Source organism: Aquila chrysaetos, chromosome 14 (genome assembly GCF_900496995.4).
Source record: "Aquila chrysaetos chrysaetos chromosome 14, bAquChr1.4, whole genome shotgun sequence".
NCBI classification, from domain to species: Eukaryota; Metazoa; Chordata; class Aves; order Accipitriformes; family Accipitridae; genus Aquila; species Aquila chrysaetos.
The window spans coordinates 8,377,054-8,399,308 of NC_044017.1; the positions used below are offsets into that span (position 1 = coordinate 8,377,054).

At 37.5% G+C, this 22,255-nt stretch overlaps 1 protein-coding gene and 1 long non-coding RNA gene across 2 annotated transcripts in view; both read right to left on the bottom strand.

The window, feature by feature from the left end:
• Positions 1 to 22,255, bottom strand: part of GPC5 (glypican 5) — an 827,733-nt gene that overhangs the window by 612,642 nt on the left and 192,836 nt on the right.
• Positions 3,570 to 6,867, bottom strand: LOC115350665. Its single transcript, XR_003926553.1, has 3 exons — positions 6,709 to 6,867; positions 5,859 to 6,086; positions 3,570 to 5,749 (listed from the first exon to the last, which is right to left on the bottom strand). It is a non-coding gene; the product is annotated as an uncharacterized LOC115350665 (long non-coding RNA).

Below are 22,255 nucleotides of genomic sequence, written 5' to 3' on the forward strand. Positions count from 1 at the left end.
ACAATACATGAGGACAAGTTATACCAAGCTTTTACCTGTCTCCTATATTGCTTCAAGTGGTATAAAAACCATAAAGCAGTAATATTGGCCAACCATTCTGTCTGACAAAACTCAGATAATGCTGTTTTAAGCCTTTAGTTAAATGCAAAACAATCAACTCTGAAAAACCTACTACTTGGAATGACAGTTTATAACTTCCATCAGACGGTAAGAAAAAGGTATTGTACCTAGAAGCATGCCAGGTTCCTGTAGTTTTGAACACCTTATTTCATCAGCTGGGACAAGGAAAAAAGATGACTTAGTACTAACATATACACTATTAAAGGATTCTCTGATTGTTTTTTAATAAACTTGTTTTCTTTTTGCATAGTTTATTTTTTTTCATTGCTATTACCTTATAAATAGTGAATACACTGAAAAAAAACCCCGAGGAAGTTACTCAGTTTTCAGGCATTCCTGTATCAAAATTTCCGTGAATCTCACTGACAGTACCTGCTGTTTCTTCCTTTACTGGGATGCTAACACTGAACTCTCACTGAACAGATCTACTTGCCACGCTTCTATAGCAGATCCAGACATTAGAGGATATCACAGAAAAATGCAACTTTTCTCAGTAAACTAGTGAGCTCTCTTCCCACATAAAGGGAGGGCCCAGAAATCTCAATGGTCACTGAAAGGCCTACTGCCTCACGTCTTCATCCACAAAAAACTCTTTGAGAATGGCCTAACTGTACATCCTTAAACAACCTCAAGCCAGCTTTCACCCCTAAGAGCAATGCCGCTATTTTAAAAAGTGCAACTTAGCAAACTGCAGACACAACCGTTCCCCGTTTCTCATGACAGAAGAAAAGATGAAAATGCTACTTATACTTTGAGCTAGCAGTATGCAATATTGCTTGGTATTTGGATATCAGAATGACAGGTGCAAGAATATAGAATTGCTTGAAAACATACAATAAAAATACTGATCAATGGTAAACTAGTCTTTAAAATGCATGACTGCACTATGTTACTAATAAAGGCACCTTGGAGGTAATGTTACTGAAAGCACAGACTGGTTCTGAGCACCCTCTCCCAATTCTCTTGGGAATTTATTACATTATAGAGAGAAGGGAAAAAGGTGGACTTTTCTGAGACTGCACACTTGAGAATTCCACCCTGTAGCTTACGGCACAGTCATTAGCATGTTATTTCAGATATAAAAGAAACATTAGAGGATACTGTAGGAAAATGAACATAAATGAGCCACAAATCATGAAATGAATTTTTCATTTTCTGAAATGCATCCTTTCCTTTTCCCTCCTATCATCATCTCCCTGATATCATCAAAGACTGCTTCAAATCAAAACAAACCCAGCTAAGATGGAATGTAGTATTCAGGGCTGGAGTCGGACCCAATTTTACCGGGACAGCTGCACATCGTATGTTCAGCACTGACATTTCCCACATCTACCACACGTGTAGTGTATTACAAGAATTAATATTCACATGGTAGTGCCTTTCAGGTTACAAGTAAAAAATAATAACACACGGAAAAAAAGAAGTTATGATTTTCATAAAACTCAAAAATTTATGCTTAGGACAGAACACCCAGAAAAGACAGACACACAAAAATTGAATGTACTGTGGAAAGAATTAGATGTTCCACACCTTTTGAAAGAACCAATCTCTGCAAATCCACAGAAGTATATTAATCCATCGCATTTTAAATTACTGTACGGAAGGTGTCTTGCTGCATTTAGGTAGAACAGTCAGAATCACTAACTATTTATGTTCTTAAAAACTTCTGACAATATATGTTTTTAAAAGCTGATTGAATGGTCATCTTCAATGATTCACGAAGTTCTAGGGCAAAAATGAATGCTACCAAGCAAAACAGATAGGCACTTAAAATGCTGAGATGACTGTCAAAAGGCTACTTCTGAAAGATGCAGCCTGATAAAAACATTAACAGGACTGAAGTCAGTAAGGAAACGAAGTCCCTCATTTTTCAAGGTAATGCACAATTCTGCTTTCACTGACCTGGCTAATATAAAAGAGTTAATGTACGAAATGAATGCTTAAATATATACCAGGACATTTGTTCCTACTTTTTAGGAATCTTTGTCCGAGTACAGGAAGAAATAAAATAGTCGTTACGAAATATTATCTCACACAAATATTTAAGGAAAAGTGTAATTATTTGGTTGGCTGTACGTTGTAGGCATCACTGACTGTTCAGTCACGAAATTTGCTCAATGGCCTCTACATTTTCTGCATTTCTTTTTTCTCTGATACTCCCTGGGAAGCAATGATATATAGTTTATGTATGCATAACTCTGCAAGATGTTGGCAAGTTGACTTAATTTCTCAGAGTCTTCTGTAGTTTTAAAAATACGGATGTGGCCCCTTGTTTCACATGCAGCAGGCTAGTTAAAACCATGAAAGGATGCTGTATTTAGGAAACTAAACTGATCTAAAGTATTGCTGCCACTCTACAATGGTCTTCAGCACAGAGGCTGACTTTCTGGGCCTTTTTCAAATTAATTTCCTCTTCTTTCCCCATTCCATACAGTTGGTCCATCTTTCCTTTTAATAATTTGTCTTACGGTATCTTTCATCTTTTGTACCCCTACCTGAGCAGTAGTGAAAATCTACGTATGTGCTCTTTTTCCTGCCCGCTGCAACATGACCATAGTCTCCAGTTCTGTCTTTGCTCTGAGTCCCACTCTGTAATTTTCCCGTACAACCTGTGTTCTGCTCCAACTCAGATGGTCCCTTTTTCCACTGCACATTTCCATCCAGTAACTGAAGCTAAGCTTGACCACAGCTGACCCACCGATCAGATCCGCAGGTGCTGGACTGCTTTAACTGGCCTGGAATTTCATCAGGCCATGGCATCGTGTTGTACACATCACCCTACTCCCAGGATTTTGGCAGCCAACCAGGCGTGCTGGACCTTATATATGCTTTCTGGTTCTCCTCAGGCTATTTGGAACAGGTTGTTTTGTACCAAACTTTTCCAAAACAAATAGTGTCTGGTAAGATATTCAGCAGAGTTATGGAGGTTTCTGTAAGCGTAATTAAAGGTTGTACGTGTAAACATAATTTAGACAAAGTTACGTGATGCCACGTCCAAAAAACTTCAGTGACTTGAGCCTGAATTATTGCCGATTGATATAACATAGCTTTGCAGCTGTGTGACTGCTGCACAACATCAGTAGCTGCATTGGGGGTTTATGGTATTGTCAGGGAGGTAGGAAACAGCTGATATTTACAAGTGAATCTGGGAGGCATTTTTATTAACCTATTTGTTTGATTGATGGATTTAAACCACATCTAATCTAATAATTTATGGAACCCAGTATAGGTCCCCATTCTGCATGTTTGAGAGTTACAAGCTTAACCATAAATAATATGTAAATAATTTACATACAGGTATAAATGCATAAATAATTGCTTTTATGCATAAATAATTAAATTTACATCCTTGGCTATTTCAGCTATAAACAGGCAACTGTTTCACAACAGTTTTATACACTTTCCCAATGTTCATATACACCTGAATACAAGTACATTGTACAGGTTGATAATTTGCAGGTATTTGATATCATTTTAATTTTTTCTTGTCCGCACTTCATGATTTGATTAGCATTTTGGGGAAAATGGTCAGGAAATATTAGTACCTATGAAAATTTATTTTTCTCTAGGTAAAGGGATAGATTCAGTAGGCAAGAGGAATGGGAAGAAGATAGAGAAAATGAGTTTAAGAACAAGGTTTTATGACTTAATGTTTGCTTGGCTGGCTTCTGTAATTAGTGATTGGTATTTCCTTCTAGAATGAAGCAAACCTATAGCTGAAAACTTAAATAATAATAGCAAAATACAAAATGCAATGTACTGCAATTCAGCACAAAAAGATCTTAAATTCATAAAGATACAGAGTAAACAAAGGAGCTTGAAATTTTCAAAACCTAAAGATTTCAGACAAACAAATATTTTAATCGGAATCTTTTGAGCACATTTTAGTATCTCAGACAGAATGTTTTAAATAAAAGCTGTTGCCCCACAGATTGACAGATCACCAACTTCAATATTAATATTCTCAAGCATGTGATTTGGGCATGATTTCCCACTGCTAGCAATTTTTCAGGTAATATTTTACTACTCTGTGAATCTCACTCCCTGCAACCACATAGAAAATACTTAGAACCACTTCAAGAGTTTAATTGCATCTTCACATGAGTTAGTATTTTTAGCATTTCTTTCCCAAGGAGACTGACATTTAGATTCCATAATTTTTGTGTTTATTTCATCTGCCTTCAAAGATGCTTCGTCTTTTAATATTTTTACCACGAACAGTAATTCCAAAAGTCAAATTAATCATATGGATGTCATCTAACTACTAGTAAAGGTGCTGAGAAAAACTCATGTTGCTTTCTGTGACAGCAAGAGCAATTAGAATAGGATTTTAACAGAAAGAGTTTGATCTTCCTAAGGAAAAAAATCCTAACTTGTGGATCTTTTATCACTTTAATCACTTCCAAGTCTCCTTTGCAGCTTAGAAAATATAGAGGTTATGCTTTTAGAAAAAAACTCAAATCTTGATTTTACATATGACAAGTGTATTAATACAATAAAAAGTAATTACTCTTCTTGTGAAACTAATGTGCATTGTAATTAAACAGCTTGTGAGAAATTAATGGTATTGGAGTCCTGGAATGGATATTTAATCTACAACACAAAGAAAAATCTTTAAAGCGCTCTAAAATTGTTTTGACAGAAAGCCAAACAGGTATATTTTAGATAATCTCAATCAGCTTATGCCACATGAATACAATTTCATAATGGAAATGTAAACATTAATTTTATTCTACCCAATTTGCCTGCATTGTGTGTCAGATGTTTCTACCAGAGATTGTCACAGGTGATTAATATCAGCAGAGTAGGAGTCAGAAATTGAGTAATGGGGCTCTGTACCATTACACTTCATGCTATTTGTATTTTTCCCAAGATTAGGTTCATGTACTTAACAGGAATTCTTTTAGGTCACACAGTCACAGGAAGCTACCAAATACTGCAGCCATGACAATATGATCTTCATATGCAACAGCGAAAAGAACATTGGTAGGCATGACTTAATTTAAGAAATGCTATATTAAGCTATATTTCTGCCAGGGATTGGTGTCTCCATACAGTGCAGGGTGGACATGCCAGCTTGACTAGGCACAAGCTTGGGAACCTTCTGCTTTGCACTCCTTTGAGCAGTGAAGGTATATCCTTAGAGAGCTTCATTAGTTTAGCAGAGCAACACACTGACTACGGGAAGATGGTTGCTTCTGTATGGACACACTGTTCAAAACCAGGAATGGACATGAGGTATATAACCGCAATTCAAAAGTGGGGTTGATTGTGGCACAAGAAGAAACAGGACACAGACTCAACATCCTGCAAGCTGTGTAGCAATGTCTGAAGCTCAGCTCCCATGTATAGCACCTGAAAGATCACAAAGTAGCTTAAAACATACTTTCTGTTAATCTCCAGAGCTCTGTTTAACTTGGGAGAAACGAAGAGAGAGCAGACCTTGGCCTGTTCACAGATCTGCTTGGACGATTGTCATGGGAGACAGTTCCGGGGAAAGGACAGGTCCAGAAAAGCTGGTTGATTTTCAAGGATCACCTCCTCCAAGCTCAAGAACAGTCCATCTCCTTGTTCAGGAAATCAAGCAGAGGTGGCAGGAGGCCTACATGGATGAACAAGGAGCACGTGACTGCAATCAAACACGAAAAGAAAGTCTATAGAAGGTGGAAGCAGGGTCACGTCACCAAGGACGAATACAGAGAAGGGGTGCAGGGATGGGGGTAAGAGTCAAAACCCACCTGGAGTTGAATGTGGAGAGTCACGAAGGGCAATAAGAAAAGCTTCTACAGGTGTATCAGAAGCAAAAGAAAGCCTAGGGAAAATGTGGGACTGCTGCTGAGTGGGATGGGAGACCTGGTAACAAAGGACATGCAAAAAGTCGAAGTACTCAATGCCATCTTCACCTTGATCTTTACTGGTAAAACTGGCGTTCTGCAATCCCAGATCCTTGAGGCCCATGGAAAAATCTAGCAAGGAAGCAAGGAAGACTTACCCTCAGCGGAGAAGGACCAGATTAGGGAACATTTAAACAAAACGGACATACACAGAAGTCCATTAGCCTTCTATGATAGGATGACTGGCTTAGTGGATGAGGGGAAAGCAGTGGATTCTGTTCATCCCTACTTTAGCAAGGTTTTTGACACTGTCTCGTGTAGCATTCTCACTGATAAACTGAAGAGGTATTGGCTAGGTAAGTCAGGTGAATTGAAAACTGTCTGAACTGGCTCAAAGGGTTGTCATCAGTGGCAGGAAGTCCAGGAGGAGAGCAGTCACTAGTGGTGCACATCCAGGGGTCAAAGCTGGGACCCATACGGTTTAACGACCTTATTAATGTTCATAACAATGAGGCAGAATGCACCCCTAAGAAGTCTGCTGATAGAACTGGGAGGAGTGTATATAAATATCTGAAGGCATGCTGCCCAGAGAGGTTGTGGAGTCTCCATCCTTGGAGATATTAAAAACTGGACAAAACACAGCCCTGAACAACCAGCTCTAGGTGAGCCTGCTCTGAGCAGAGGACTGGACTAGGTGTTCTCCAGAGGCCCCTTCAACTGTCCGATGACTGTGTGATGACCCCAGGGTACTCACCTGCTATATACCTGTAAAATCCCTGAGTCGTGGCTGACTCCAAAGGACTTCTTGTTCTGTTCCCCAAGAATCGCTGACAGTGCAGGATTCCTGCTGGCTTTTTCTTTTGCAAAGAAAATGTGAAGAAATAACAATGATTTTTATCCTAAATCAGATAAAGACTTTTCTGACCTCTGCAAATGCCTGTGGAATAACAACTGAATACCAAAATACAGCAATTTCCACCTTTAATGTTTTGCATATCAGAGAACTTTGAGAAGACGTCTGCCTTTACATAGAGAGAGTGCCATTATACCTATTAATTCTATTATAGAGATACTTAATTTACTGTGGAGTAAATGGACTGCTGCCAGAATAAATTACATGGAACTAAGATATGTGAAGCCTCCATAAATCGCCACTTTTTTCTCAGACATAACTATCATTATTTATCTCCTACTTAACCAGTGTTACTTCTTTCTGTATCTTTCCCACAGTAATCCTCCTCCGTTTTCCTTATAGCAACTTCACTTGTCAGTATCTATGGTGCCAACATCATAAGAAAATGACACAAAAGAGCTAACTACTAAACAGACCCAGAACTCTGCGAGCTTGCCACAACCTGACATTGTTGTGTGAACACCACATCTTACGGATCTCAGTAGGAACTTGCTCTTTTCATGCCCTGCTTACCCTGGCTGGCCACACTGTTCTGACTGAACCTTTCTTAATGCTGAATAGAGTTGAAAATACATGACCCTTTGGCATACTGCAATACATGCTTGACACTTTCCCAACAGCATGTTTCTCTTGGAATATATTCTGACTGTGATCTAGCATGACTTATTTACCTTTTGTTGGAGAGCTACTACCTAATCAGTTCACCCACTAAGTGCACGGCACTTATTTCTGTCTACCTGTAGTTCATTGGACTTTCCCCTGTCAAATTTCATTCTTTTTTTCCAGATATTTTCTCCAGTATGCCAAGATCATTTAAAAATTTTAGTGTTGTTCTCCACTCCATGAGCCATTAGGGATCCTACACAAATACCCAAAGTGTGGACAATGTGAAGATGTAAAAATGCTGGGAAAAAAAAAAGTAGCTACATCAGATAAAGCCTGATGTTTGGGAGATGCACCTTATGTGTGAAGAATGTAGCATTTGCAAACTAATGTAAGAAGACATCAGCTATGAAATTCCCATCTGAAGAGAGAGGTAAGGCAGGATTAAAGAAAGGATGGCTCACAGTGTAATAATTAGGACTAAAGACCTTCCTATTCCATATTATCTATTTGATTAGCACTGTGACCAACAGTTGTTAACTGATCTACATAGATGTGATACCTTTGAGAAATGAATATGCGTTGCAGTAGAGGTCCCAATAAATTTCCTATTTCACTATGACTTAGATTTTCTTTCTGATCTCTTCTGTCAACATGCAACCCAACTACTGGGTAGGCCATACGGTTTCAGGGTGCCATTAGTCTTCCACAGCTTAACCTGCTCTTTCTGTCAGCAGGTTAATAGTTGAATTACAGATTCAAAAGAGAAAAAAAAAAAAAAGGCATAGAACCTATGCTAATTTTATATAATAGAAAAAACTGTAACAGAAAAAAAAAATTTTATAGAAAAGATTTTCCAGTTTGACAGTAATCCCAGCTCTTACAGTCTGATTGAGTGCCTGACCTTCTTTCTTTCCCTCGAATAAGCCTTTTTATAGCCTTCTTCTAGATACCTACAAGCAAGAAGTGGAGCAAAAGCTGCAGTTAATCACCTTCTGCTCTAGAGATCAGAAACGGGTCAAGCGTAACTGCTCAGTACCTGAAACAGTAGTGTTAAATAAACAGAAATAATGTCTTTATGTATATGCACCTTGATGTGGCAATGTAGTTGAATATTATGTACAAATACAGCTGTATCTATGAAATACAGTAGCATAGTTCTTTCTTGGTTTATCATAAGACCCTTTACACAAAAGTAAAACTGTCATCCTCTGGTGAAAAGCACCTGTGAAATATTTGAGTGACTATGTGGCTTTTAAAGTTTCAGTCAATCTTTGCAAGAGCTTCAGCATAAACACATTTTTATCTAAACACGAACATGAAAAGAAATACTACAGTTATTGATTGCAAAAGTAGAGCCTGCTGGTTACTATTTATTTAACAAATAACTCTGCCAAACAGAGAGCTTCTTCCTCAAAGGCTTCATTATCTAACACCCCAGCTTTGCAAGAACTTTTTTTGTGTGTGCTTACACACATAAGCAGTTCCCTTTGATTTCAGCAGTATTCCTCTGACTGCATTTACCTTCCAAAATGCCTTTTCATGGTCTGAGTTTAAGCAGATGACAAGTCAAGGGAAAGGAAGCCTGCAAGAAAGATGAATCGGAAGGATTTGAGCAAGGCTTCCTATGTTATCATGGGAGAAAGGTAGGTGCTTCTTCAAAAGAGCTGCTTAGAGAAGAAGCTTAACTCAGAGCTTCCCAATCACCTTCCTGCAGAGTCTGTCCAGTTCTATTTGCAATTTAGGAAGACTAAGAAGATTAGCTTAGGGAAAAGCCCAAAGTCAGATGCCTAAAGCATAGGCTAAAACCATGCTCTGATATTCCCAGTGTTTGCAGACCAGGAACTGAAGCACATAAGTAACCATGTTGTGGCAATATTAAAATGTAGCTTTTTTAGACTCGTAAGTCCACTTCTCTGACTAGACTAGAGATGTAATGTCCTAGAGTAGCAAACATGAAAGCTTCATCCCCAAGACATTTTAGAACAGAAAAAGGTTCTGCTTTCTTTTTCTCCCATAAGCCAGCAAGCCTTCCCTTCAGCAAGAAAAATATTTCATAAAGTAAATTTATGGCAATACTGTTAGTGTTGCAGTCTAGCCCTCAAAACACTTTCTGTAGTTAAGAAATACTGAAAATCAAACTGTTATGATATAAAAAGTTACAATGTTAGGCAATTTTAATTCCTACATATTGTAGGTCAGACAAATTTGCTACTTGGTCTTTAATACTATGCTAAGTTGACACACACACACTCAAACACACATATATGGGAACAACATATACATCTAATAAGGTTTTTGTTGGTAAGCATCATGTTAGATTTTGTTTATATACTATGTCACACACCAGTGATACAATCTTTTTAGTCTACTTGGTGAATATATTAATGCTTTCAGTTTACAGAATTTTTTTTTCCTACCTCAGGTGTGTCAGCAGGCACACAAAGAACATAGGTACGTAACTCAGTGCCACGCCATCTCTAAAATAATGTATACTTGTCATTATGCAAAAAATAAAGTCTTAGTAGTTACTAATTTTACAAAAGGATCATTACTTCTCATAGCTTAAATAATTGTAAACAATTTTGTCTTTACAATTCCTAACAATTACACAATTTTAGCAATTGCTCACTTGTTTGGCTGAGATAAGAAAAGTTATGTAAGATAAAAACTTCCCTAACATACAAACACGTGCTTGCCTTCAAAGTTTACAAACAAAAGCTGCTTTGAAAACCGTTCATGTCTTTGAAGGCTAATGATTCATTTCTTTTTTCCTATTTTCAAAATATTTTTAAATCCTGACATCTCCCCTTCTAAGCATAGGCTGAAAGAAAAGATCTTAACACTCAGGCTTTACAGTCATTAAATTTACATTTATTTTAGCAGGATACTTGTACTGCACAAATAACAGAACAAAAAGATATTAAGGAGAAACTACTTCATCTGGATGAATACCATTTAAAATGTTCCCTTAGAAATAAGGGGTTTCAGTAATCGGTTGTTAATCCAAAGAAACAACCAACAATGATGACTGATACTTTAGATTGCTTCACTAAGCAGTATATATACTTAAAAATTGAACAAACAGGTGATCTGTCACTTCACCTAGTCATCCATCACTTGGTGATTATACTGAAGGGCCCCTCACTGTGTACAATTTACTCAGTGTTCCAAGATTTCAGGCAACGGGGTAAAACCATCCCACAGTCTGAGTTTTTTTCCAGCTCTGAAGCAAACACTAGGGAGTTTAATCCACTGTCAGAGACATTTGCCCTTTCAAAAAAGCAATGCAATCTCTAAGACTGCAAAAATGCAGAGCAGCTGTTTCAAAACAATACAAAGTAAGTCCATTAGTCCACTGAATGACTACACTTCGTAGCTTTTCAGTAGTGGAAGAAAATCAAATCTAACCTATTGCACAGCTCGGAGCGTTTGGCTACCCTTCTGTGAATCTCCCGCATTTCATCTTTTTCTCTATCACGGAGTATAGTATCATAGCGTTCATTCATTCATTCAATTTGCCTCCTTTGCTTTATTTATTAGTGTTGGACCAGGTAACCTTTTGATACTGCTCACTGAAATGAAAGGACTAGCAAATCAGTATCCTCAGTGCCCCACTTTCAAGTTCATGTTTCCTCCAACAGTCAAAAATTCCTCTGTCATTCTGCTAAGACGATCCCTTTGTTTTAGATCACCACAGTGGCAGGATTTTGAAAAACATTAACTCCTTTATTAGAAAAAACAATGACAAATAACTATAGATCAGTAAGCACCCATAATATTGTGAAAATCATAGGTTTTCATACTAATAACTTTGGTAAAAACAGCAATTTTTTTAACCAGTACAGCTATACAAATTGTTATTATAGCCAAAGCTATTTCAGAAAAAAATGCCTAATACATGAAGACTTTCCCCCTTACTTTAAAGGATTAAACCATTCTGCTGCAGGCATCTTTACACCCATAATACTGAATCCACACTGAGTGAATAACTGTACCCAGGGAGTATAACAAGCAAACCTTAATAACAGACTCAGCAAGAAATCTCAGTCATTCTGATATCTTTTTGTGCAAGACAGGCTGAGAATGCCAAGGAGCAAAAGCCACAAGTAATTTGTAGCATTTCACAGTTACATTAACACCTCTAATTGTAACTGACAGGGCAATTAAGGCTGAAAAACGTCCCAGTACAGTGGCTTGTACATGATGATTGTCCCACTGAAACAACAGATCATGTATTCTATTTGGAGGAAAAGTGTTTCACTTTATTTTCCTCCATTGAAGTAGATGTCCCAGTTCATCATGCCTCATTAAAAGGTTTGTGTTGCTATAAACATAATTATTTTAAACAATCACAAGCCTTTATATCAAGCATGTAATTTAACAATTCCCTTTTCAATACGAGTATCAATAAGATTCTTTTTAAAAAAGGATGTTAATTGTTATATATAATCCATTTAAATAATGAGTCTTAGAATAACAGGAAATATTCTGAATACAAATATATTTAGGACATACATTCCCCCTCCCTTTCTTTTTTTTTAAGGAAATCCAGACAATTGCCCTCATGTGCCTGGGTTTGCCAGGTTTTGTACGCTGGTTTTCCTAACAGCCTCCCTTCCTCCCACACACATGCACAGTTCCCTATGGTGAGCCATAACAAGCCAAGTTATGTCCAACATCAGCAGGTAGTTAAATTCTGTAACCACAAATTTACAGAAATTTGTTTCTGTAAAAACTTGGTGCTTAGGGCCCAATATCTACAATATAGATATTTGGAGGGGAGAGAATACTTAATTAGACCTACTCTAATCCCAAGAGACTGAATGCCCATTAGTAGTTAGGGTATGTTAGGTGCAATCTTCAGGCACACCTTACCATTGAGCTTCATCTGAAAGGAATCCTGTTTATTTGCCCCAAGACTGCTTCATAACATGAACTGAGGTAACTGGAGATGACTGAGAGATTTGTGTCAAAAGCACACTGCTGATCCAAATTAAAATGCTAATGTAGATGCATCTGTATCTGCTTCTTCAAGTAGAAAGCAGGTCAGTAACACATCCACAATTCAGGAGGAAAGATTTCCTCTCCAGTTTCTGCACGTATACTAAGGATTTAAAATGGGTGGGATTTTTTTTCTTCTCTGAGAAGTCTCCCACATCTTAGCTGTTGACTGTTTAATTTCTCAGTTGCATCCTACTAATCATTTGCTATATACATTTGTATATCAAACATTAATAATATCTGGCCATCATTTACACAGCTATGATTATAAGCATACAGAGGAAAAACAAAACAAAAAAAATAAGCCCAAATCCCACAACTTTATGCTGTATTGCAATCTTAAAGAATATATATGAATAAAAATAGTCTGAAGGCTGAATAAGGATGTAAGTAGTTCTGGCAATTATTAAAACAGATTAATATAATGACTGGTCTTAGAAAAATACACAGATCTATGTCCAAAGTGTGACAGAGGTCATATTAAAGGTGAGGAGTGGATTTCAGAGTGTGTTTTTGTTACCTTTCCCAAATTACGCTCAAGACAGATTGAAGGAAAAAAAAGAAAACACAAACCAAACCCATAATTGCAAATGTCATGGCAACACATGGGCCTTTACAGGCCTGAAAAGCAAAGTGAATCCATTAACATGCCACCAAGATGTTTAGAGAGCTGGAGAACCTGACGTATGAAGAAAGGCTGAATGAACCGTGTTCAGCCTGGGAAAGACCAGGCTTAGGGGGGATCTCACCACACCCTTCCTAAAGCACCTAAAACATAGGTACAGAGAAGGAGGGGATGCTCTTTTCACAAGAGATACAGTGAGAGAACAAGAGGCAACCTGTACAAGTTGCTCAGGGGAAATGCTGTCTGGCTATACGAAAAAAATATGCACCCTGTGATAATTAAACACTGGAAGAGGTTGCCCAGAACACTGGTAAAATTTCTGTCACTGGAAATCTTAAAAGACTCAGCTTGACAGATTTCTGAATAACCTAATCTATGGCCCTGACTTCTTACTGAAGTTTGGACCAGTAATTCCAGAGGTCCCTTCCCAACCCAGGCTTTTCTCTGTTTCTGAGCCCTGAGTAACAACAGAAGTTCTACACGCAAGGTGAAAAAATAGTATAAAAAAATATTATCTTTTTTTCCCTTTGGAATCCTGAACTGCAGCAGTTCATGCGTGTTTTTACTGTGAAAAGGATAAATAGCAGTATGCATTTGTTTGGTTCACACTGCGAACAATCAGAAAAGTACTGAGGCAACAGGGCTTATATCCTTCAAGGTTTCTACCTTATCTGCTACAACTTGGGTCCATCAGTAAGAGGTATGCTAATGTGAAGAGGACTTTAAAGAAGCAGAACCTCTCATGACAAGTTTGGAAAACTACATGAGTTATTACAGGCAGAATTGGCCTTGCCCTCTTCTCTTCTTCTCTCCTGACAAAGGCTTGGGGGAAGAATTTGAAAAATGAAAATACAGGTAATAGACTAGATAAGGAGGCTTCTTTTCAGCTGAAAATGTGAGGGAAAATTTGAAAATATTTTGAGTTTCTGTTGCTTTTAATCTTCCTAAAGAAAGCAAGCAATCCTTGAGATTGTGCTTTGTAATTTGGCTTTCATCATGGCAATGGCCTACTACAGACTTCCAAAGGAAAGAGGATTTAGCCACTATCTTCTTCCATTTGTGTTTGGTCTGCTCTGGACACCCTTGGGCTCGTGGAGCAGGGCAGAATGATGGCTACTCAGGAATTGCTTCTGATATGGAAGTTACTGGTCACTGCCTTCCATTTCTCTGTTCCGTAGAGAGATCAGTGCCCTTGCTTTTTTCTGCACTCTTATTCACCCTTCTCCAGTGTCCTCCTTCCCTTAAATACTCCAAGTATTTCCTCATGACACACCACTTAAAAACTAGTGGCTGCCAACACTTGCCTGCATTACCTTTGTACAGCAATTTCAAACATTTAGATGAAATAAGTGCAGAATGAGTCAGATAATTCAGTAATATGTACTGGAAACTAGTTTTGGGTGGTTTGGGTTTTTTTTTTCCTCAAAGCTGTGAGTTGCTTGTTTAAACATAGCTAAGGCCAAATGAAGTTTGTGTTAGAAGAGACTGTAATATCACATGGCATAATTTACAAGAAGTTAAGAATAATGTAACCTTTTTGTAGAGTACAAGACACTGTTGCAAATCACAGCTCTGATCCACTGCCATATTAATCAGTTTTTATATTAATATAGATAGAGCTGCATTGTTTTATTAGGCTGTTATATGGCATGTCAAACCCAGTAAATATCTAGAGAAAAGAGGCAAACTCCAGAGGCCTTTCTTTACCTGAGGATTCCGTGCTATTGCTAGTTCACCTTCTAAATCTAAATTAAAGCAATGGAAAACAACAAAAGCAAGCAGCATTTTCAGAAAAGACCACCCACGGGTATTTCCTTGCAGAATAAGGTCGGTGAGTAACAAGGCTTCTCTTTTTGGGCCTGCGACAACGAGAATTTACAGTCTTCTCCACTGGGTGGCAACCCAGGATGCAGCAACAGAAAGAACTGCTCTCTCCGGAGGGCCACCAAAAAAAGTTTTTGCTTCTCTTGATGTTGCGCTTCGCAATGCTATGAATACGTGGAAAAAAAGAAACTTTGAACAAAGGTGACAGATTATGGCCTAATTAGATTGGATGCAGTTCAAATGAGTATTGACATAGCCCCCCCCCAATCCTATTTTTTGTTTGTTTCTCTTCAATCATAACAGGGTTATGAAATGTGAACTATAGTTGCCATTAAAGTGTTTGAAAGTAATGCTGACTTCTGACAAGTGGTTTCTCACATGCATCATTGTTACAGTTCTGCAGGTTTTTTTAGAATGAATGATTTTAATAGTCACTTGAATTTATAGTAAGAAAATGTAAGATGCAAACAGGAAAAAAACCTCAAACACTACGTCTCTGATTGGTTTAAAACACAGAATGCACTTCACCTGTCAAAATCCCCTAGAACAAGAAGGACTCCTTTCCAAAATACTTGCAAACAGATTCACTTTGTTTTCTAAAGTTATTCTGTGGCTATCAGAAGAAAAACCAGGAATAATAAAATTACAAAGTCCACTTTGTCATTGTTGTAGCATGATTAATATGACTCCAATGAAGTGAAAATAAAGAAATGCAGTGCAAAGAAGAAAAAGGCTTGAAGTGGAATACAAAGTAGAGACAATAATATGGAAATCAATGGGAAAAAGATGTGAAAAATACTGGATGAGAGAGCTGTGCAAATATGAGGTAAACTAAAAAATGTTACGAAAAAATGAGAGGAGGATGACAGATTAGAGGGAGAAAAAGAAAAAAATCACACCGGTATTTTCCTCCAAAGAAATAACAGGAAATAATATATAAGATTGAGCTCTTCATACTGTATGAAATTAAGAAGAAAAAATTTCTATCTTTTTGTCCCAGTGCGGAAGCCCATAAAACTTCAAAACATTTCTGCTCTAACTTCTGGCTCTCACTTCCTAGTTCTGAGGGACTGCTGCAAAGCAGGACATTGTGGATCCACAGTACACACGCCTTGAAGTGAATGCACAAGTGTGAGTGATCGTTAGGTTACAGCTGGTTTACATTCATTTGAGTGCCCAGCAATCTTTTTTTTCTTTTTCTAAGAAGAAAATGGTTCAGAAATATCCAGTCTAGTATCACGGAGAAGAATTTCAAATGGAGAAATGTCTCCACTCAAGAAGCTCCGCTCTCTAAGCAACCACTCTCTAAGGTTAGCCCGCAGGGACTTGGAATAAAAATACACAGCTACACTTTCTCCCTTCTCTTCCTTGGGTACAGTCCCCCAGTTTCTGGCAATTTATAGAAAGCAGAGCTATGGTGTAACTTTATCAAGAGTCCTTGATGAATTACTCCATGATTTTGTCTAGCCATTCTTTGAACGAAGATACACTGTCGACTCCCACAACATCCTGGGACAGAGATTCTCTGATTTAATTACACACTATGTGGCTAAGTACCTTCCTTTTTTAGTTGGCTGGCCAGACATCATTTATTGTTGGTAACTGTGAAGGACTATTGCCTATTCACTTTTTTAAGCTTGTGTGCTGGAAATCTGTTTTGGAGTTAGATCTCCAAATGTTCCAGGAAAGTGGTCTCATTTAAACAGAAAACCACAGTCACAGAAGGACATATTATTGTCACTATTATCATGATGTCCCTTTTTTTTTCCTGGTGATGAAAAACATGCCCCAGGGTTGCTAGTTTTAACATGCTTTTTAAATGTGGATTCATCATGGGTTATTTTAATTGTGATGATATTGGTGCTGAAATTTTTTTCGTTTGGAAAAAAAATTTTGCAGCAGAAAGTTTATCTCCCAAATTTTCTGATGTTATCAAGGTATTATAATTAGTTTGAACTCACTACAAATACTAAGGTGAAAGCAAAAAAGTATTTTAATTTTACCAAATGCAAATTTTTACAGAACAGCAATGATATTTTGAGACAGATGTGGGTAGTAAAAATATCATTCCTTACTGGAAATCTGGCTTGCTTTCCAGGTGTTCCCTTCAACTACCAGCTGACCTCAAGACTTTTAATACAATTTCCCATAGCTGGGATCTATTCATTTGACAATGTCTGTCCTCAGGCTTAGCTTCCCCAAATGGAAGCTAACTTCAGAGTGAAATCTCCACTTTTGTCATATCATCTCAGCAGGTTTCAGCTGATGGGTTTCATTTATCCCCCAAGTTTACGTCCCCCAAAATTAATACAGTTAGGGAATTCATCTACCTTCATGTCTTCCAAAAAGCTCCTCACAACAGAGTGAATTTAGTTGTGTTCAACACCTAACTGACAGAAAAAAATAAATCTGACTACAGTATGTATCTGTACCTCTTCATTGCAGGCAGACAGGTGAAGGTAAAGTAGCATTACCAGTTGGTCTGTCCCTAGAGAAAGAATTTGTTCTCTTCCTACAAAATGATAATCTTATCTATTCAAGGTCTATTTCATGTTTACAGAAAGGGGGGGGGGGGGGGGGTGGGACAGGGGAAGGCAATGCAAATCCCAAATAGTTTAAATCTTTCTGGAGGTGATGGAAGTATTAGAGAAAACTGCTCATCTGAACAACTGTAAGATCTTTTTACATATGGCTTCTCTTCATGTATTCCACTACAACTTGTGTACACAGCTGAGACAAGAGTTCTTCTTGTCATGTGCATCTGTTTGACTCATCGTATGTGCTGTATCTATCACACTGCGAACTGTTCCAGTGGCAGTGTTGAAGCATCTGCCACATAGGCTCCCTCTCCAGAGGAGTTCAAAGCCTGGAGGAATCTGAAAGAAGGAAGCAGCAAAAAGCAATTCGATGAGCTTCAGCTGATGTTCAGAAAACTTGTTTTTCTTTTACCTTCAGCGGCCATCTTCTGGTGACATTTACCTAAGGACAGTGCACAGTGGTGCACCTCTAACTACAGCTTCCCTGAGGCACAGGGTAGAAGTGACCCATTTCTGTACTTTCTTTCTGATACCCATGAAATATGCTTTGAATTGCCTCTTCTTGTTCTCTTTGGGGGCAAATCTTTTTCCATCAGACCTACACATCTTTGAGGGCAAGATTCAGATCATCTAAGCTACACAGCTGCTCTGTGCTGCTCACTCCAAGTGATCACAACATTTAGAAACAGCCAGGCCACTAGCACTACATAGGATGTGTCTCCCTCCATTGACTATACGGACTCGAGAAGTCCAGATTAGATGCCTAAGTTTTGCAGAGCTGAAGATGTCAGTTGAATCCCATCCCCAAAATGAAGTCTTCCTTGTATACTCAAATATGGCATTATCAACGTAAGAATCCAGGAGAATCAACAGCATTAACTAAGACATGAGCCAAATTATTTTTCATTTTAAATCTTTCACAGGTGTCTAAGCAAATAAACCACTTCAGGCTGTTTGACTCAACATTTTTTTTCTGCAAATAGACTCCTTTACTAAGGAAGTAAAAGCACAGAAGACGGGGCAGAGTCTAGCTATCAGCTCTTGAACTGGCTGGTAAAAAATTCTCCTTTGAAAAACTAATTCCCTGGATATAAAAATATGGATTTGAAATTAAATGATTACTGCCAAGATCTCTGTGAATACAGTCTGTGCTGTCAAAAGGCTGAAGGGCAGTACTCCAGAATGAGTTTTCATTGGTTTGGACCATAGTCAAATCTTTCCTGTGCTAGAAATACATGCAGTCAAGAGCCAGTTGCCCTTATCTTGGGATTCCTGTTCAAGGAACTGAAGAAAAGATAGTGATAATCTGCAAATACAGGAGGCTTTTGCTCAAAAAATAACTGTAATGATTTATGCAGTCTCTCTCCATTAGCTGCTGTCTAGAACCACTGTACCATCCAGTACTGCTCTTCTACCGTTCAGAACTGCAGCATGTTAACTGACCATGTTTAATGCTTTTCAATGGAAAATGAAACATCCTTATATCAAAAACATTGTTTGTTAGGACTTTTAAAATTATTTTTATTTATTTTAAACAGCTTCTGTACAAGGATTTCAAGATGCACTGATAATATATTTTTCTTCCCTAAATAGAATAGAACGTGTTGCTTTGATGTTTGAACTGAAGGCAATAATATTAGCTATCTGCCATGCTATCTTTGTAGATTCCAGAAGTATTTCATTAAACAAACAAAAAAAAAGCAGTTTTATTAGACTGTAACATAGGATAGGCTTATTGCTTCCTCTATTATTGTTGTACTTATGTGTGATTCAGAGGTTTTAAAGACATCAGGATATGAAAGTAAGACATATTAAAAGAAGGATTAGTAGGAACGTACTCACGTACAGGAACATAAGCTTCTCTCAAATATTGTTGTCATCATATTTGGAAAAAGGACACAAACATACGAGTTTTTATAGCACTTTATAAGAACTGGAGACGTAAAACCTGGAGTTCTAGATGCCATAACCTGTCCTGCAGTGAAAATAGGCTTAGGAAACAGAGGGAAAATGAAAAAAAATTTCATATTCTTTCCATAAACACCCTAACTCTCTCCAAATCCATTCCCAATTTTATCTAACCCTTAAAACGAAACAACTTTAAGAAACTATGCAAAACAGAAAGTTTTATACCTTATTCAGAATATGTTCCATCTTTGATCAAAGGTACTGAGAAAGAGCTAGAGTGGTGCTTGGTCCTGCGTAATTCTTTATACTGGTTACCCCAGTTACCTTCATACATCACTTTGAGCAGAAGATCAGCACTAGCAGAAATTGATCAACACTGCTACATGACATCATTACTTTCAGAATACGGATCAACATGCGTACCTAGTTTTCTGGTGAATTATCCCAAACACTTAGGCATAATGGTTCTGGATCAATCTCCCAGGTTTAACACTTAGTGTTTAGCGTATTTTGGTTTTTAATCTCAGCATAGATGCTTCGTATTAGTTTGCTTTTAGATATTTTAAACTTAGATAACACAAATTCTACCACTACCTTTAGACTGACACCCTTTACAGCCGAGGGGGAGAAACAAGTCCTTCTAGGAAGTTCTATCCAGCCATTTAAAGAGTAAATGAATTGCATCCTACAAGGGTCCATTTCTCTCTTTACTGAAAAAGAGATGAATAATATCACAAGTTTTAGCACAGCAAGCTCTTATTAACATAAGACATAAATGTGTTTAAAAATTAACGTGACAGAGATTCACACCTCACACTCCTTAGGAGGAAAAGCTACATATTATTACACAGCAGTATGCTACAGTGCAATCCCTCCATCCATAGTCATGGGATTTTTCTCAAATATACATCACGATTCCTAACAGTCTGAAGGAAGGTCTGCTGGTACTCCTGCCTATTACAAGCAGCAGAGAGATCTCTTTTATTGTGGAAGGAAAACAGTTCATTGTGAGTTTGGACTGTGTTTTATGCTTCATATTTTCTTTCTCTGCCTCATAGGTAGCAAGTATGTATTTGGGAATAATCTGAACAGTCTCCTGTTGCATGAATCTAACAATTTAATTCTGCTGCTTTGATCTGTTCTTCATAATAACTTCTCATGAAATCTTAGGCAGTACTTGAACATGAAAACCTTTCAGATTTGGACGTGACTATTCACACTAGTGCTTGACTGGGTCATTTACTAAGCCTGCAGCATGGCATATATAAGTGTGTTCATGTCCTTTTCGTTAGGTTTTGCTTCAGTCTTTTTTCAGAGATAGTTGTCACTGAAGCACTCATAGCAGGTATGTGCATGCCTACATGGCTAAGCTCAAAACATCACTTGGAACGTATTAAAGATGCAAATGCATTACACGGGCTAGCAAAACATGATTAAACTTCTGTGTGGGATACTATGCTTTAATAATTAAAATTCTTTCTGAATTAAAGTAGCTTCAGTTTGGTTTATTCATTCAATGAACTGAGGAAAAAATGAGCTAATGTCACTGATTTCTAAATTCACAGTCTTCATTAGTTCAGCTTAAATTTCCTGAGTGCCCACATGTGGGTGAGTGCTAAAAAACTTTAGCCCTAAGAATGTAGTGTTAGAATAGAAACAGTTAGAACAAAATAGTCATTTTAATGAATATAAGGCAACTTGTGCCTCTCTTCATATAATTCTAAAGGAATACAAGAAGAAGCCGGGCTGCTAAGGAAGATAAGAAACCTTAACTTTTATTAAAGAGAACAGAAGATACGGTATTTTGAAGTACACGCTCGTAGACTCCCAGTTGTGAATGGCAGATTAGTTTTACTTCATTAGAGAGGATCTAATGATTCTTTTGACTACAAAAGCAGCAAGAAGAATTTGATATAATTGGAAAGAATAATATTTACTTCTAGAAAAACTAATGAGTGAACTCATTCTTTGAATGCATCAATAAAACTTACAAATACCAATTTTTTATCATCTGTATTACACAAACAACATCAACAAAATCAAGCTGTATACATAAAGATCTACAGAATATTCACCAAAATAGGACTATATAAAGCAAATTTTTTCTGAAATAGAGAAAAACTTACTGCAAACTTTTGCCATTAGACACACAGGAAACATCAGTGGTTTTCACATAAGACTCCCAATCAGTTTCCAGATCTCTCAAATCACCCTGCTTGAGTATCTAAGTCAGCTGTGAAAATGTAAAAAACAAAAACCCCATCACAATCTAAGTTTCAGTAGCGTATTTTCACAGCTGGTGCAGGATGCTCAATGAAAATCCGACCTATAGCTGGCAAGAGAAAAGTCTTTGCCAGACGTCACATAGCAATACAAAGGTTGAAAGGAATATCTGTGAGTGCTGCGGTGCTGAACATCAGCACACAGAAGTTTGCTGTCTGGACTGGTTAGCCTGCAGTGTTTATAGAGGACTGCTGTGAACATTACAGTGAAAGAGGACCCCATAGAAGATCTTTCACAACCCAAAATACTGTTTAAAAAATTCATTGAGAGCTGTTGTATTAAATTGCCATGGCTAAAGGTGATAAATAATTTGTTTTTAGAAATATAAAATGTTGCAGAACATCACTGTGTGAAAGGGCCCTCATTGTAAAATATCACTGAACTTATTATTTGAAAGATATCCTGTATATCAAAGTTGAATTCAGTTAGATCACATTTCTTTTATAAGAACTTCAGTGAGGCACAAATACACAAATCTTCTGTCTTGTATAACCCACTATGATTCACAGTTATTTATTTTATGTTGGGCTTATTTTTGAACTATGCAGCAAAGCCTCTTGTATGAGTTTTCCTTGGTATTAATATGAAACCGTATTATACAAAA